At 45.9% G+C, this 15,489-nt stretch overlaps 1 protein-coding gene across 6 annotated transcripts in view; it reads right to left on the reverse strand.

The window, feature by feature from the left end:
- The window catches only part of KIF16B (kinesin family member 16B), a 3,050,718-nt gene that overhangs the window by 2,086,124 nt on the left and 949,105 nt on the right, over nt 1-15,489 (reverse strand). The window lies entirely within an intron of this gene.

Here is a 15,489-nt window from a genome sequence, read left to right on the forward strand (position 1 = left end):
TATCCTTCTTTCTCTCTCCCTCCAGGTGCTTCGTTCGTGTGTGGTGTCCCGATGATGCTGCCGACTGGATGGAAGACCGCGAGCAACAGGAAGACAGATAATCGACGGATGGAAAGTTGCAGGTAAGCAGAGACTGCTAATGATGTTTTTTTGTCTCCTCTGCAGGTCCGCTGTTCAAGGATCGCCGGGTGCTGGTCTCTGGACACGATGAGCATCACGCTGCTGGCTGCAGAATAACGCGAAGCATGTTCTGTAACTTGGGTGTAGTTTATATAGCCCTCTAGTAAAGTAGTCCAGGTAAAGTAGTCCGGGCTACCACACCCAAAACACTGCACCGCACAGTTTGGTTCTAGGAACTAGGCTATGTGGATGCCTCCATGTTGGCTGCAGGCCTCCAATGAAAAAGTAGTCCCTTCAAGACGATGTTCCAATCTGAACATGAGCCTGGCGCCCAGGACTGACTCCAGGAGAGGCCATGAGGATAGTGCAAGGCCCTTGGGGCCCCAAGTGAACCTTGGGTCTTAACCCTACCTGGCATGTGCCCATGCCAGTGGGGTTTTGGGTCACGGGCCGTGACACATGCTCCAAAATAAAATCTTACTAAAAAACTCCTCGAGTTTTTACACCTTGGAGCCCTCTCAAAATGAACACCTCACATCCTCCTTCACTCTACCTAAATTTAAAATGGTCTCCGAAACGGAAGTCATCCAGAAAGCCAAAGGTCTTAAACCCTCCCACTGTAAGGGTGACAACTGCCCAGCTGCCGCCATTAAAGACTTGCCCCCTGTATTGTTGCCCTGATAAATACACACTTCACCTCCAGCATTGTGCCCTCTAGCCTCAAAGACTCCTGGGTGCAGCTGTTTCTAAAATAAAAGAAACAACACACTTGATCCAAATGTTACCACAACCTATTACCACTGTGCCTTTCCTTCTTAAAATATTAGACTGAGTGTCCTACCTTCTAATCCAGAACTTTCTGGAAACTCGCAGCCTTCTCGGTCTACACCAATCTGGCTTTTGTTCAAGCCAACGAACAGAATGCATTGCTGGACCTAAAAAAATCAATTGGACGAGATAAAGGACACCGGTAAGACAGCCCTCCTCCGCCTTCTAGACTTATTGGCAGCCTTTGACGTCATTGACCATCAAATTTTGGGCCAACACCTCGCTTCAGCAGCGCACTTCTGTCCTAAAGTAATTGCCTGGATTGCCTCCTTCCTATCGGATAGATCCATGAGAGTGATCTCCCCAAATGCTCCAGCACCACAAATGCTTCCAAACTCTGCCCCAAGATTTCTCTCTAAAATATTCACCAACGCTCATGCTTCCAGACCTACCCACAACCCTTTACAAACCAACTGTACCTCCCTAGTTTCAGGAAAATAAAAGAGGAATCAGCTTCACGGTCATCGCGGCCAAGAATTGGAACGCCCTACCTGTGTCTCTAAGAGCCAAACAATCGTACTGGAAGTTCAGGAAACCCCCAAAGACTAAGCTTTTTTCCCCCCACACCGCAAACTGTATGAACACTGCAAGTCCATACTCATGACTGTCGTAACCATTGTCTAACCAGCAACTTGATGCCCATGGGTTTAGCGCACTTTATAAATGCATGAATAAATATGATATGCTCATCCTGGCAGCAGTTTAATCTTTAAACATAAGCCATACCTGAGTTTTGGGCTTTGGTGGCTGGTAGTTCACATAATTATTAAAAAGTCACATCTGATCTGGATTATACAGGTCAACACTGTAAACCCAGGTCAACCCTGTACAGGCTGAATGTATCATCATATCTCGCTCTGCAGTCAAACACTCCTCTGACATCTGCCGTCTCAGAGAAGAGCTTGATTTGGATGTACTCTGTCTCACCGAAACTTGGTTCACGGCCAGCTCTGTCACAAGTTTTGAAACTCTCCTTCCTGATGGCTACAATATCTTCTCCGAACCCAGAAATACCGCCGCAGTGGGGGTGCAGACTTGATTTTCCGGGAGTGGATCCCTGCTTCTGTCATTCCTACGCAGGACTACTTCTCCTTTGAATGCATGGTCTGCAGATTCTCTATCTCTCCTGGTCTCTCTCTCACTGTGACCAATATCTACAGGCTGCCGGGTCAGGTTGCCCTCTTCCTCTCTGAGGGGGCTGATCTTTCCTCCTCCTTCCTGGCCTCTACCTCAACTTCTCCTCCTCTGAGACCTGGAAGCCATCAACCCCTCTTCAGGGCTCTTTCACAACCTCTGCGACTCTCCCTCTATTCTTTCCTCTGGCCTGACTCACTCCACCCACCTCCCTCTACAGCTCAGGTGAAGCCGTCACCCCAGCACTGACACCTACCTTGTCGGTCATCCGACCCATGAATCGCGTGTCAGTGGAGGCTTTCGCCGCTACTTTCTCTCCTCTTCCTACACCTTTGGCTGACTCGTACTCTGACACATCCCTCTCTAACCTCCATCTCTCGATCTCCAACACTCTTGACGTGCTTGCCCCGTCATGAGGATTGAGGATCTGCTTGAAGCCCAATTCCAAGTGCAACTCTTTTACGAATCTGCCCTCACCACCCTTAAACGCAAGTGTAGGGCGGCTGAGAGGAAATGGAGGGAATCAGGCACACCCTAGCCTCTGACAAACAGCCCTGCGGACTGCTCCAGAGGTAGTACAGACTTTGTCCTCTCTAAGAAGAAAGCCTACATTCAAGCTCGCGTTTCTGCTACATCTAACAACTTGGCCGAACTTTTCTAAATCTGCAAGGTGATGACCAATCCTGTTGCAGCAGCCTCCTCCTCCTCCTACTTCTCCTCCTCCTCCTCCTCCTCCCCCATCCCCTCCTCTTCCTCATCCTCCTCCCCCCCCCCGTAGCTATCTATCGGCCACCTGGTCCGATCTCCTCCTTCCTCTCTAAGTGGTCAGACCTCTCCTCTTCCCTCCTGGTCTCAACCACTCAACTCCTCGTTCTTGGAGACTTCAATATCCACCTGGATGCTTCCTGTCCTTCCACTGGACTCTTTTGCGACCTCTGTGACTCTCTCTTGCTCTCACTCTCACTCTCTCTCTCTATCCTCCCCTCTGGCCCGACTCATTCTGCAGGGCACACCCTGGATGTTCTGATCTCTTGAGGCCTTCCCTTTTCGATCCCTCTCACCATTCCTCTCTCCTGGAGTGATCACCTTCTTGTCATGATTCCTGCCCCTCATGTCCCCAGCCCTCCAAGATATCATGCTGGAGCCAGGCCACGAACACATACATGGCCCTCAGGGGCTTCTCCATCCCTCCAAAGACCCACTTGGAGTCAGACTTGGCGCTTGTGGCACCAGACTCGCTCACTCCCATAGGATAACATTGGGGATTGGACTTGTAGTGCATTGATGGGGACAAGATGGATGCCCCCACATATTTCGGTTCCCAGAACTGCATGTGCAGTCTAGTCTTTTGGGTGTGGTTCAGCCCAGAGACACCTGGGATACCCAGAGACTATTTAAGCCACGCCCAGGCTGAGAAACATGCTTTGCGTTTTCTGCACCTGCAGCGTGACACTCACCGTGTTCGGATCAGTCTCCAGTAGGCCTGCATCTTTCTTCTGTGCTCAGCTCCTGCAAGAACAAGAAAACCGTTAGGAACAGCTTTACCTTGCGGCGCTTCTGCCCATCATTCATTGCTCCTTCTGTTCTGCGGGCATCTTCGGCGGTGTCATTCCCATCCCGGCACGCCGCTTTCTAAGGAAAAAGGTAAAAGAACAGAAAAAAGGCATTAGTAAGCATTTATATAGTAATTTATATAGCATTTATATAGTAATTTGGCATTTATATAGCGCTACGAACCCTCAAGTATCTGAGCGCTGCTTATTACCCACGTAATAAGGTGCTCATTTATCGACCTCGGAAGGATGAAAGGCTGAGTTTGGCCCCGCCGGGATTCGAACCTGCATTAGCAGGCTCTGCACGGATGTCAAAGCGAGCGCTCTACTCGCTGTGCCACTTGATCTCATCCATATGCAAGAGGGAAAAGACACTGCAGGTTAGCGTGGAAACATCTAGAGGCGCCGCATACCGCGCTTACTCACTGCATTTCTTCTTCGTAACCGGCATCCACGCTGAAAACGTTGCGGCACCTAAAAGACACAGAAAAAGAACTCAGTTCAATACAAATACGAAAGGGTCGCATCGCGCATCGTGCTCTCACTCACCTTCAGCTCTACTCATCTCAGCAGCACGTCGGCATCCCTGTACGCCGGCCATCATCTAAGGAAGGAAAGGAACGAAGTTAGAGAACTGTTCAAAAGACTCATTATACTTACCTGTCAGACTCTTGGCAGTGAAGTAACTAGACAGCAACGAGCCCGCATCAATCAACGCGCCCCTGCGCTGAAAGCAGGACGGAGAGCACACTTTCCAAGAAAACAAGGTGAGCTGTGGATCAAAGGGAAGGGTTGGACCCGGGGGAAGAAGGGTTCAAGCACACAGACAATAGGGAGTTAAACTCTACCAATCCTGTGTTTCAAGCCCAGTCTCCAGTTGAGTAGACTCCAGGGAAGGGTTTGAGGTCGTAAGAGGTCAGAACAGGCTGAGTGACGTCCCTGTGGATACCAGGTGAGCGTTACACTTCTCCTTTCCTTGCATCTCACCCCCTCTACCCCTCAGGCCAAGCCAACCCCAGCACTGCCATCTACCTTCTCGGTTATCCAACCCATGAAGCGTGTGTCAGTTGAGGCTTTCGCCGCCACTTTCTCACTACCCCCCCCGACCCCACTTGGCTGACTCACACCCTGACACAGCCCTTTTCCATGCTCCACTCGGCTATATCTGATACTCTCAATGTTCTTGCCCCTGTCTCATGAGGATCCGCCTGAAACCCAAAGCCAAGTTCAACTTTTGGTACGTCTCAGACCTCGTCACCCTTAAACGCAGGTTCAAGGTGGCTGAGAGGTAATGGCGTGCTTCCGGTACATCCTCTGACAAACTGGCCTGCCGCCTGTTCCAAAGCCGCCTGTTCCAAAGGCAATACCGACTCTCTGTCCGCACTAAGAAGAGAGCCCACATCTAGGCTGTGTCTCTGCGGCATCTAACAACTCGGCCAAACTCTTTAAAATCTGCAAGGAGCTGGCCAATCGTGCTGCAGTCTCTACCGCTCCTGTCCCCTCCCAGGCCCTCTGCACAGCCCTGGCTTCGCATGTCATCTCTACAACTCAGGACATCCTGTCCTCTCTCTCTTCCTCTCCTCCTCCCCCTTCTAATCCCCTCTCTTCCTCTGGCCCTCCTTCGGCCACCTCTCTTCTCTCCTTCTCTGCCTTTCCCCTGTTCTCCCCCGACAAGGTTTCTAGACAAGTCCGATCTATGTAGGTCTCGTCAAAACAGGTTCACCCCTGTTCCTCCAAAACCATAAAGGACCACATTGACACCCTGGCTCCTGCTCTGGCTGATTTCTGCAACCACTCCTTTGCGACTGGAGTATTCCCCTCCCCTCTGAAACACTCCCTTGTGCACCCTCTTCTTAAGAAACCCTCTGCCGACCTCTCCTGCCCTGCTAACTACCGCCCAACCTCCATCACTCATTTCCTGGACAAACTTCTGGAAGTGCTGGCCATCTCCCAGAAACATCTTCACACTGAATGTGTTGGTTGTCTCCATGACCATCAGTCTGGCTTCAGAGCTGCCAGAAGTATGAAAACTGCTCTCCTGAACACCTGTGAAGACTTGATCTCTAATCTTGACTCTAATCTTCCTTCTGTCCTCATTCTCCTCAATCTATCCTCTGCTTTTGACACGGTCAACCATGCCATCCTGCTCAATCACCTCTGTGACAACCTGGGTATCATTGGTCATGCCCTGTCAGAGTTGACCTCCCTTCTCACTGACGGACCCTCCCAGGTCCAACTGGGGTCTATCCTCTCTTTTATCTCTCCCTCTACTTGTGGTGTTCCCCAGGGGTCTGACCTTTCTCCCTGGCTATTCAACCACTACCTGGCACCTTTGGCCCACTACATGGCTACATCCTGTTCTAACTTTCAGTGTTATGCGGATGACACCCAGCTCTCCTTCAGGCTCCCCCAGTCACCTCTGCTCCTTCTCTCATGCTAGATTGTCTGGCAGCAATTCAGGAATGGTGTGCTGCCAATGATCTCTGCCTTGATGCCAGTAAGACTGAGATCCTCCTAATCAGGACACCTACTCCCTCCTTTACTCTCTGTCTCTGTCTCTGTCTCTCTATCTCTATCTCTATCTCTCTCTATCTCTCTCCCTGGCCGCCCAACCTGGGCCCTCTTCCCGCTCCTTCATGTGAGACTAAGAACCTTGGGGTAGTATTCGACTCAACCTTCTTCTCTCCTCACATCTCCGACATCTTTAAGAAGTCACACTTTCAGCTGCACCTTCTCAGAGTTTTTCTGCCTTTTCTCACTTTCACTGAGAAACTCACTGTCTCTAGAGCCCTGGTCCTCTCCAGGCTGGACTATTGCAACAGCCTCTTTCTAAATCTGCCTGTCTCTACTCTTCAACCTTTGCAACTCATCCAGAACAGGACTGCAAGACTTGTCCTTGGCCTCAAGCCCAGGGATCGTATCTCTCCAGCTCTGACATCTCTGCACTGGCTCCCTGTGGCTGCAAGGATCAAATTCAAGACCCTTTGCATGGACCACAAGGCTTTCTGGGGCCTGGGACTGCACTACCTCCAACTTTCTCTTCCTAAACACCTTCCTTCTCAAGCTCTCCGCTCATCCACCTCCAATTATCTGAGGGTGAGATGCTTTTCCAAGCAGAGAATGGGGGGGGGGCAGATCTCCGTCCTCGGCTGGGGCCTCCCTCTAGAACAGCCACCCTGCCTCTGTCAAACTTGAGCAGAACTACCTCCGGTTCCGGAAGCAACTCAAGAACTTCTTTTTCACTTCAGCTTTCTTTCTTCCTCTCCCCTGCTAATGTCCCTTGATAGCTCTGCAAACTTGTCACCTGGCCACCCCTGAACTTGGACCCAGGCTCCTGCATCTCCAGTGGCTCTTGCACTGCCTCCAGGCTCCCTCAGCACTTAAGGGTCTGTATCTGTAACCCTACAGTCCCTTCTATTTGCACTTAAGAGTCACCCTCTGGCAGCACTTATTGAGTTACCTGCACTTCTGCTTAACCTCCACAACCCCTTGGCACTTCTTCCCTCCCCTATTCACTGCACTTACACGATCTGAATGACAATGCCTAGTAAGATTGTTGTTTGTCCTCCTTTGTTTCCCCCTCCTTGTCTTGTCGCACCAAGCAACACTTGTGTACAGGCACATTATAAATGACTTATATCATATCCCTAGACTTGGTGTCTATGCTGCAACTAGCAGGACAAAAGTCAGTGGGGGCTGCCTCCCCGATTCTTTGGGAGGAAGGGTAACATCTCTCTCCAACCAAGGAAGCTCTGAGCAGGAGCAGCCTGGGGAGCAGGATTCAGTGGGCACACCTTAAACAAAAGGACTAGCCTCACAACATCGTGCAGCATACCAAAGGGCCTTTGATGCTATGGACATTAGAAGGATGCAGGGTTAGTGTAGCCAAAGTGAGCTCAGCATAGTTGCGGAAGGATTCTACCATCTTGCTTTTCTCTGCAACTTTGGTTCCCGTCTGCTACACCTTCTTTAGCACAAAGCAATTTAGGACTGCAGCAATAAGACAGACTGCTTGTTACTACAAAATGGATTGGACCTCTTGGAGCAGGCTTGCTTTCCTCCAATCCTATGAGGCCTTCTGCCTATAAAAGAGGGTTGTCAGACCGTTTTGTTGATTTGTCTCGGGAGGATAGCTCAGGGGCAACATGCTCGCCTTGGAAACAAGACGACACGGAGCAACACAGGTTCGATCCCCGGGTCCGCGTTTAGAAACCTCTGAGTATTAAGCACGTTATAAATAACCTATCATATTATTTATTCCTGGACTGCAAAAACAATACATTTGGTCGAGTTGTCCTTTCCAAAGCCTTCAACCATTGAGTTAAAGGAGTGCTCCAAGGCAGAGGCAAGCTCAGCTCCCTACTGACTCCCAAAGCACATTGGGGGTTGTGACGAATCAGAGGATGTCACCCCTTTTATCATCAGAAGAAATGTCACTCCCTTTACCAAACCAAAGTGTTTCTTAAAGGTTTCCACAACTCCACATGTTCCTAGATCTCACAAAATACATAAACCTATGTATTTCTGCAAGATGATCCTTGTAAAGTATATATATTTTAATTTTGATTGCGTTTTAGTACACAGTACAATTCACAAATGTAATCATACAATTCATACATTATCATAAAATCTTAATCCATAAAACACAATTTTAATAATTCAAACCGATCAACACTCTAAAATACATCCATAGAACACACAATAATTCATCCACACTATTAAAAGAATAAAAAAAAGAGAAGAACAAAGGTTTAAGTTACTTACCTGTAACTATCGTTCTCCAGCATGTGTCTGGCATGGATTCACATGCTCATGAATATTCCCAGTCGTCAGGCTGGGAATCCTCAGTAAAAGTAAAAGAAAGAGTTTCAATTTCACTTAAAAACTGTATTTCCCCTCTAAACCAATTACTGTCCTCTGGGTCATAGTGCTGCCATCCAATGACAGTCCTCTCGCTAGTCCCCTCCTCTGGTAGCCATCTTCAGATGTATGCTGCACACTTCAGTGTTGGGAGTCCTCGAGTTTGCTCTCTGAGCTATTTGTATGTTTTTTCCTGTTTTTGACAGAAAAAGTTCAATTTTGTTTCAAAGAAGCCTGTGTGCTCTTTGCTTCTCCTGCCGACAGCAGGCACCCGTTGTCGGTGAAGTACTGCACCCCTCAACGGCGAAGATCTTTGAAAATTCTAGAAGGCCTTCAGGCCTTCTTTGCACCCGCCGACCGTGACGGAGAAGAAGAATGAGGGAAGGCCCCTCTTCAGGCCCTTCACCAAATGCTTTTGTGGAATACAAGCACCTGCAATGCCTTTACTGCCTGCACCCAGACCAAAAGGAGGTGGAGTGCGAGATATGCTTCAGGTTCCCCGGGATTAGGGCCTCCTAGTCCAATGAGCCATAATGCTGAACTAACCCCGGGAAGGGATATAACCTGATGGGAAGGGCGGGACAAACTGAAATGAGAAGACATCACAATGGGAACCGCTACTCTTCGAGGAATGCAAGCTGATCTTTCATATAGGGGCACCGCCTTTGGTAAAGAGTGCTTTTGAGACATGAGATCTGTAAAGTTAGGGAAAGGGGGGGTGGAGCAATTTGTTAATTTAACTCATTGCACTGATGACAAGCAGCCCGTGTAAGGGCCTTTAACTTTTACTTCTAAAGCTAAGAATTCACTTTGAGGAGGAAATGACCAAATATGTACTGAAATAAATGCAAAGGTGACAATGAGTTAATACAAATAAATAAAAACTTGAGTATGAGAAATACAAAACATTTAAAATCAGAGATTCCAAACCCATTGTTAAAAAAATTTAAATAAAAAAAACTATGAAGGAAAAAAGTGTTCCAATGAGGATTTTTATGAGAAAGCTAACAATATTGGAATCTTTGAAGGGCAGGAAGAACGAACGGTATGACAGTTTGGACTATGGTCAATTTTCCCCGCTAATTGAGGGTGCATGGAGGAGCCACTCTTTGGGAGTGCCAAAATCAAATAGGTCTAATGAAGATAATGGAAATATAGCAGGTACTCCACAAATGAATAAGTCACATAAAATAGGAGTGTCATGTATCTCTGAAAATTGAGAGAAGTTGGGAGAGGTGAAACCCCTGTGCCTAAACATGGCAACACAGACTGGTTTCAAGCAGGGAAAGCTAACAAATAGTAAACAAGTATGCCATCCAATTAGTGGGTGCCATAGTACATCAGTGGTAATTGATAATGAAGCACCCGGCATTATCTCGGATGCCTCACGCTCCAAGTGTTGTAACGCAAGCTTGCAGATGAAAATCTGTAAGGGAAATTAGAAGGTGGCTGTAATAAGACATTTTGAAAATATACAAGTCCTTTTGCAGTCGCTGCTTCTACTCTTGGGGTGAGGAGTGGAAAAGTGGAATTTGCAACACAGTGTGATCTGAGGATTAAACAAATGTTGGAAGCAGACTATTTTAACCATAAGCCTTTTGTAAGATATGAACAATCGAAGCGTCAGAGGGAGAGTGCTAAATTCAACTGTAATGGACTCCTTGAATGAATGTACAAACCTCCAGGGATGGAAGACAACAAGCAAGTGCTGCATAGAGGGTGGAATATGGGTTTACATTTAACACTCACGAATAGAGTGGCCAATGAATTGAGAACCTGTTTGAACAGGAGTGATGTTTCGTTGATATTTTCAGAGTTACCTAATCTTCAGGCCCTTTCTACTGTTGATATTGAAATGGTACAATTCCTGGATAAGAAAGATGTTAATTGTTGTCTCCTTCATTTTAGATAGAAGCTGGTCTTTGACCTAATGTATTTGAAAGGCAAAGTATACTTAATTTGGGGTTTTCAGTGGATTTGATAAACTATGAGAGGGATGGGGACATGGGTAGTTTGAGTAGGAGTGTGAAAGGTAATCAAATCCATCTATCTAAAACGGGGGGGGTTTGCTGAGGGCAACAATATGCTTAGATCCAACTTAAAGCAACTTCATCGATATGGCTTGTCCCCCTTTGAAGGGCGTTCAACAAATTGGTGACACATTGGGGCCGATTGATGAAGATCTTGGATGCCCCGAGAGTCGAGGAAAAATTGTTAAGGGAAATACCATGAGAGGGAATCATTATTTCTCAGTGGTCTTGTGTGGAACTCTTGGGGAAACATATATATATTCCCCAATCCAAAAGTTATGGGTATTGGGGATGGCATATATATATTCCCCAATCCAAAAGTTATGAGGATTGGGGATGGCATGTGCATTCTCATTCCAGAAACATGGATGTGTGAGGCCCCAAGTCTTCTGCCAACCAGCAAAATATAGCGGCAAGGGCAGGCCAGCAGGGCGATTGGTAACAGAAGTTACATCTGGATCAGGATTAATATTTTAGGACTTCCCTAAAGATTATTAGCAGTGGGCATTTCCAGTTCACAGAATAAACTTGACGCATTGGTTATCAATGTTTATTGGCATAGAGTGGGCTAGGAGCCCTAAATGATTTTCTGGAATGTTTAATGGATTGTATAATGAACTGTAAAGTACAGTACTTCTGGCAGGCGACTTAAACACAATTTCTGTAATCCCAGAATGGGTGGGGGAAATCTGGGTTATACTACCGGATCCCAGAGAGCCCAATTTAAAAAACATGGTGGGATGAGAGTGGATTATATCACTTTCTTCAGTTGGTTTAACCGTTGTGAATGGCGAGGGAAAAGGGGCTGTGAGGGGGCAGAGCATATGGTATCGTAGAAAGAGTGAATCTACTTTGGACAATTTATTTTATTGACCATGTCCTCCTACCAAGGTGTATAAACATTGCCATTATTGAAAATATGTTGAGTGACCATTGCATTCTGAAAGTACATTTTTAGATCAAACTGCTTGTTGCGAATCGGGGAGTTCCAAGGGATTTACAAGTTACCAGGGAGAAAAAGATATCTCACATCAGTTGGAAACAGAATAACAGGTTGGCTTAATAGAGGCGTGGGCCAGCTGATCGATTTTTCCTGTTTGGAATGGAAATTGGCACAATTCAATGTTGTGGAATATGAGATTACAGTAAATGAGCTAATGAACCGTTGGACAAAAGAAGGGGTCATTGGTCGCATGAAGATAGGTCAATTAGATAGGCATGTTTATGACGACCAGTTGGCAAATAGGAAAAATGTCCTGAGGAGATTAATAAAGGAGATAAAAAGGACAACTGCAAATCCGGAAACAAGTGTGAAGTTTAGTAAAAAAAAAGCTGAACAGGCCCATAGAAACTATTGTAGGACGCGTAGTGCGAGTATGATGCAGCAGCATGCGGAAAAGATGTTGAATATTTGTGCAAAAAGAGGACGTTTCATCCTTCTGGCAGTTGGTTAACAGTCAAGGGGTGTCTACAGTGACGCTCCAGTTAAATCCTGTTCCAGAGCACGTTTCAATGGAACACTTCAGGAATGTATACTCAATAAATGATAGTATTGGCATTTTACCAACATCTAAACTGTCAATAGATAAAGGGGATTCCTGGAGGATGACTTTGGAAGTGGTTTATGAGACCATTTTGAAATGCAATCCTTCCAGAGCACCTGGACCAAATGGCCCCACCAATAATACACTAAAGGGTGATCCTAAGAATTGGGCTCCAGCGCTAACAATTCTATTTATTAGCATTGTAAGCAAATTCGAATATCCACCCTCCTGGCCTACAGCCTTTGTTGTCCAAATCTACAAAAAGTGAACTTAGGAGTGAGCCTCCAGTTATCAACCAATGTTGCTGTTAGACGCTGATAGTAAGGTGTTTCCCCGTCTGTTGTTGAGACATTTAGAGGCATGGGCATACGGAACAGGCAGACTATCCAAACTTCAAACAGGCTTCAGACAAGGCCATTCCACACATTTGTATAGCATGGTTATCAGGCTACTACAAGAACATGCCCAGTCGGATCTAACCAGGTCTCCTTATATGGCTTCGGCTGTTCCGAGTACTGCCTTCGATTTGGTGTATTGAAATCGTCTTTGGTCCAAACTGGCTAACTGGGGCATAGTAAACGGGCTACTGGAGCTAATTAAAGGGTCTGCATGAAGGATTTGGATTTAGAATGAGGTTGAATATGGCGGGGGACATGTCTGATTGAATACAATACGAATACTTTGGCCTGAGATAGGGATGTGTACTGGCTCCCATCCTGTTCAACCTTTGTGTGTCTGATGTCTGAGTTTCTGGCCTCTAGATCATTTGTTCCCCCAAGATTGGGTCAGTCGGCGGTCTGCTGATGATTTTCTCCTTTTGGACAAAACAAAGATTGGTCTGCACAGACTGTTAAACGGTGTCTCTGAATATGCAACCTTGAACGGATTGAAAATAAATCCTAATAAAATGAAAATGTTGGTTTTCCTAAAGGGGTAGAACGCAATCTCGACACTCCTGGGCATTTGAGAAAATTGCAGTAAAATGCAGCCCTAGAGTAGTTTATTTTGGATTTCACGTCTCAGCGCGTTTCCTGTTTATTGACACTAAAAAAGTATTATGGCAGAAGGCAAAAACCCTTGAAAACGTATGGGAAATATGGAACATTCTCGCTAAAACCGGCGCTTGTTTTCTATTAGGGCAAGATGGTCCCCAAGATCACGAATGGGATGGAGTTATGGTTTCACAATGTACTGCCCACTCTTGACAGAATTGAAGCTTGGGTTTGGAGACGTATCCTCAAAGTTCCAAATGCAGTCCTGTTGGTGGCTATTCAATATGAACTTGGCATGCTGTCATTACGGATACGAGTACTCTGGAAATTGCTCGCCCTGTACAGGAGAATTGTTAATTCAACAAAGAATACATTATATTCAGAATTGTTAAAAAGTTTGGATGTCTTAGATTGTATAGGTCCTATAACATTTTGTAACTTTCTGAATGTGAAACGTAAATTTATACTGAATGAGCTCAACTTTGACACTGAGGATTTAGTTAAGAGCCCTAATAAAGTCAAGTTAGCACTGTATGATGCAGATTGTACTATGGCAACTGAGAGTGTCCAAAATTACACCTCACTACGACACCTGGGCTAGAAGAGCACAATAAGAGGCCTAATGGCCCCCTTTCTGATTGTGTTTCCTAGTCGGTATTATCGTTCGATATACTTGCGTTTCTGTTGGGACTTGATTCCAACTAGAAGTCTACAACGTAGAAGGGTTTTGATTAAGAAGGAGGCAGCAACATGGAGATCAGGGGCGTTGCTAGGGGGGGGCTAAGGGGGCTATAGCCCCTGATCTTTTGGTTGTAGCCCCGGATAGAATCTCAGGAGCTACAGCCAAAAGGCTAGCTAGCCCCCAGTCCCAACAGTTCCGACAGCAGCTTAGCCCCGGGTCTTTTCCAGACCTAGCAACTCCCCTGATGGAGATTCTGTAATAATATGGAAAGCGTTGAAACTTCAAAACACTTACTTCTTTATTGCACTTCAGTGGATGAATCAAGAAGGAAATATTTGGTTCCACTGTTTAAAAAGATAGAGTGGTTAAACAATGAGAATTTATTGAAATTCTATCTTGGAGCTGTTTTGATTTCGGATAGATTGGCAACAGCAGCCGTTTTGAATTCTGTTAAACATTGACAGCGTTTCATTATTTTAGGTACATTAAGGGCAATGCATAGGCATTTTAGGATAAATCTAATTGTTTGATGTGTGGATTTTTACATTCTAAATATGTATACTTTTGGTGATTTTTTTCTCTGATGAATTGAATGTGTTTTACTATATGTAAAGGTTTACTGTATTAAACCATAAACATTAATTTAAAAAAAAAATATTTAATGAAAATATAGCAGATATGGCATCTGGGGGGCCCAGCAACAATATCTTTACTCATGTGGGGCTCAGCATAAAAACATTTGAATACCACTGACCTAGAGACATGCACCTGCATGGTTGGAGATTACAAGGACCCCTGCTTACCTTGGGTAATTTTCAAGTGATAATGCCTTTCCTCCCTCATCCTCCTCTTCTTTTTAGCATCCCATATCGGAACAACTTTTAGCGGCGGTCGAAGCGTTCCATATAAAAAAATTAAAAAATAAATAACTTTTAGCGGCGGTCCAGAAGCATTCGGACATGGGGACCATAGCGAGAGAGTGCTGGAGGAGTAACTCTCTCAAGAGTTATTCTGTTGCTTTGTCAGATTGGAGAAAATTAAAAATGCAAGGAGACTGTGGAACTCTCCAAGTTCAAACTGTTTTTCTTAGGTAGAAATTCAAGATGACTTGCCCCATCGCATATCCTGGCAGCAGTCCAGGAAGGAGAATGGTTTTGCACTATCGCCCTGTAGGATGCTTATCTGTGTACAATTTTGGCCTCCTCCCCAAAGGTTCCCAAAGTTCATGGTGGAGGGATCCAGTATCAGCACAAGGTACTGCCATACTTCCTCAGCTGCAAACCCAGGGTGTTTACCACAGGTACAGTGGCTTTGGCATCCTAAAAAGGATGAAGTATGCACATACCTGCACTTGGAGAGTTGGGTTTGTCGGGCTTCCTCCCCTTGATTATAAGGCAAGAGCTGACAGACTTCTGGTAACGCGTACACTTTGCATCGGTTGGCCAAGTTTACTCTGGCTTCAGCATAAAAGAGCCCTTACACTGGGCTTCTGTGGGACCCCAGGCATGCTGACATATTACCCTATTTGGAAAGGATAGCCTCTTTGAAGGTGGCATTTAGCAGCATCCATTTTGATGTCGGCCCCGTTTCTTCATATGGCTCTTGCTCAAGTGGTTTGTGCATACTTTATGTTCATTTAATTTTTATTAATCATTACAGAGCGCCTTCGCCAAGGCGCTTTACATAGCAAAAAAAAAGGTACATATTACGTGGTAATGGACAGGGATAAATTAAGGGGAAGAAACC

Source organism: Ambystoma mexicanum, chromosome 4q (assembly GCF_040938575.1).
Source record: "Ambystoma mexicanum isolate Mex_15411 chromosome 4q, UKY_AmexF1_1, whole genome shotgun sequence".
NCBI lineage: Eukaryota > Metazoa > Chordata > Amphibia > Caudata > Ambystomatidae > Ambystoma > Ambystoma mexicanum.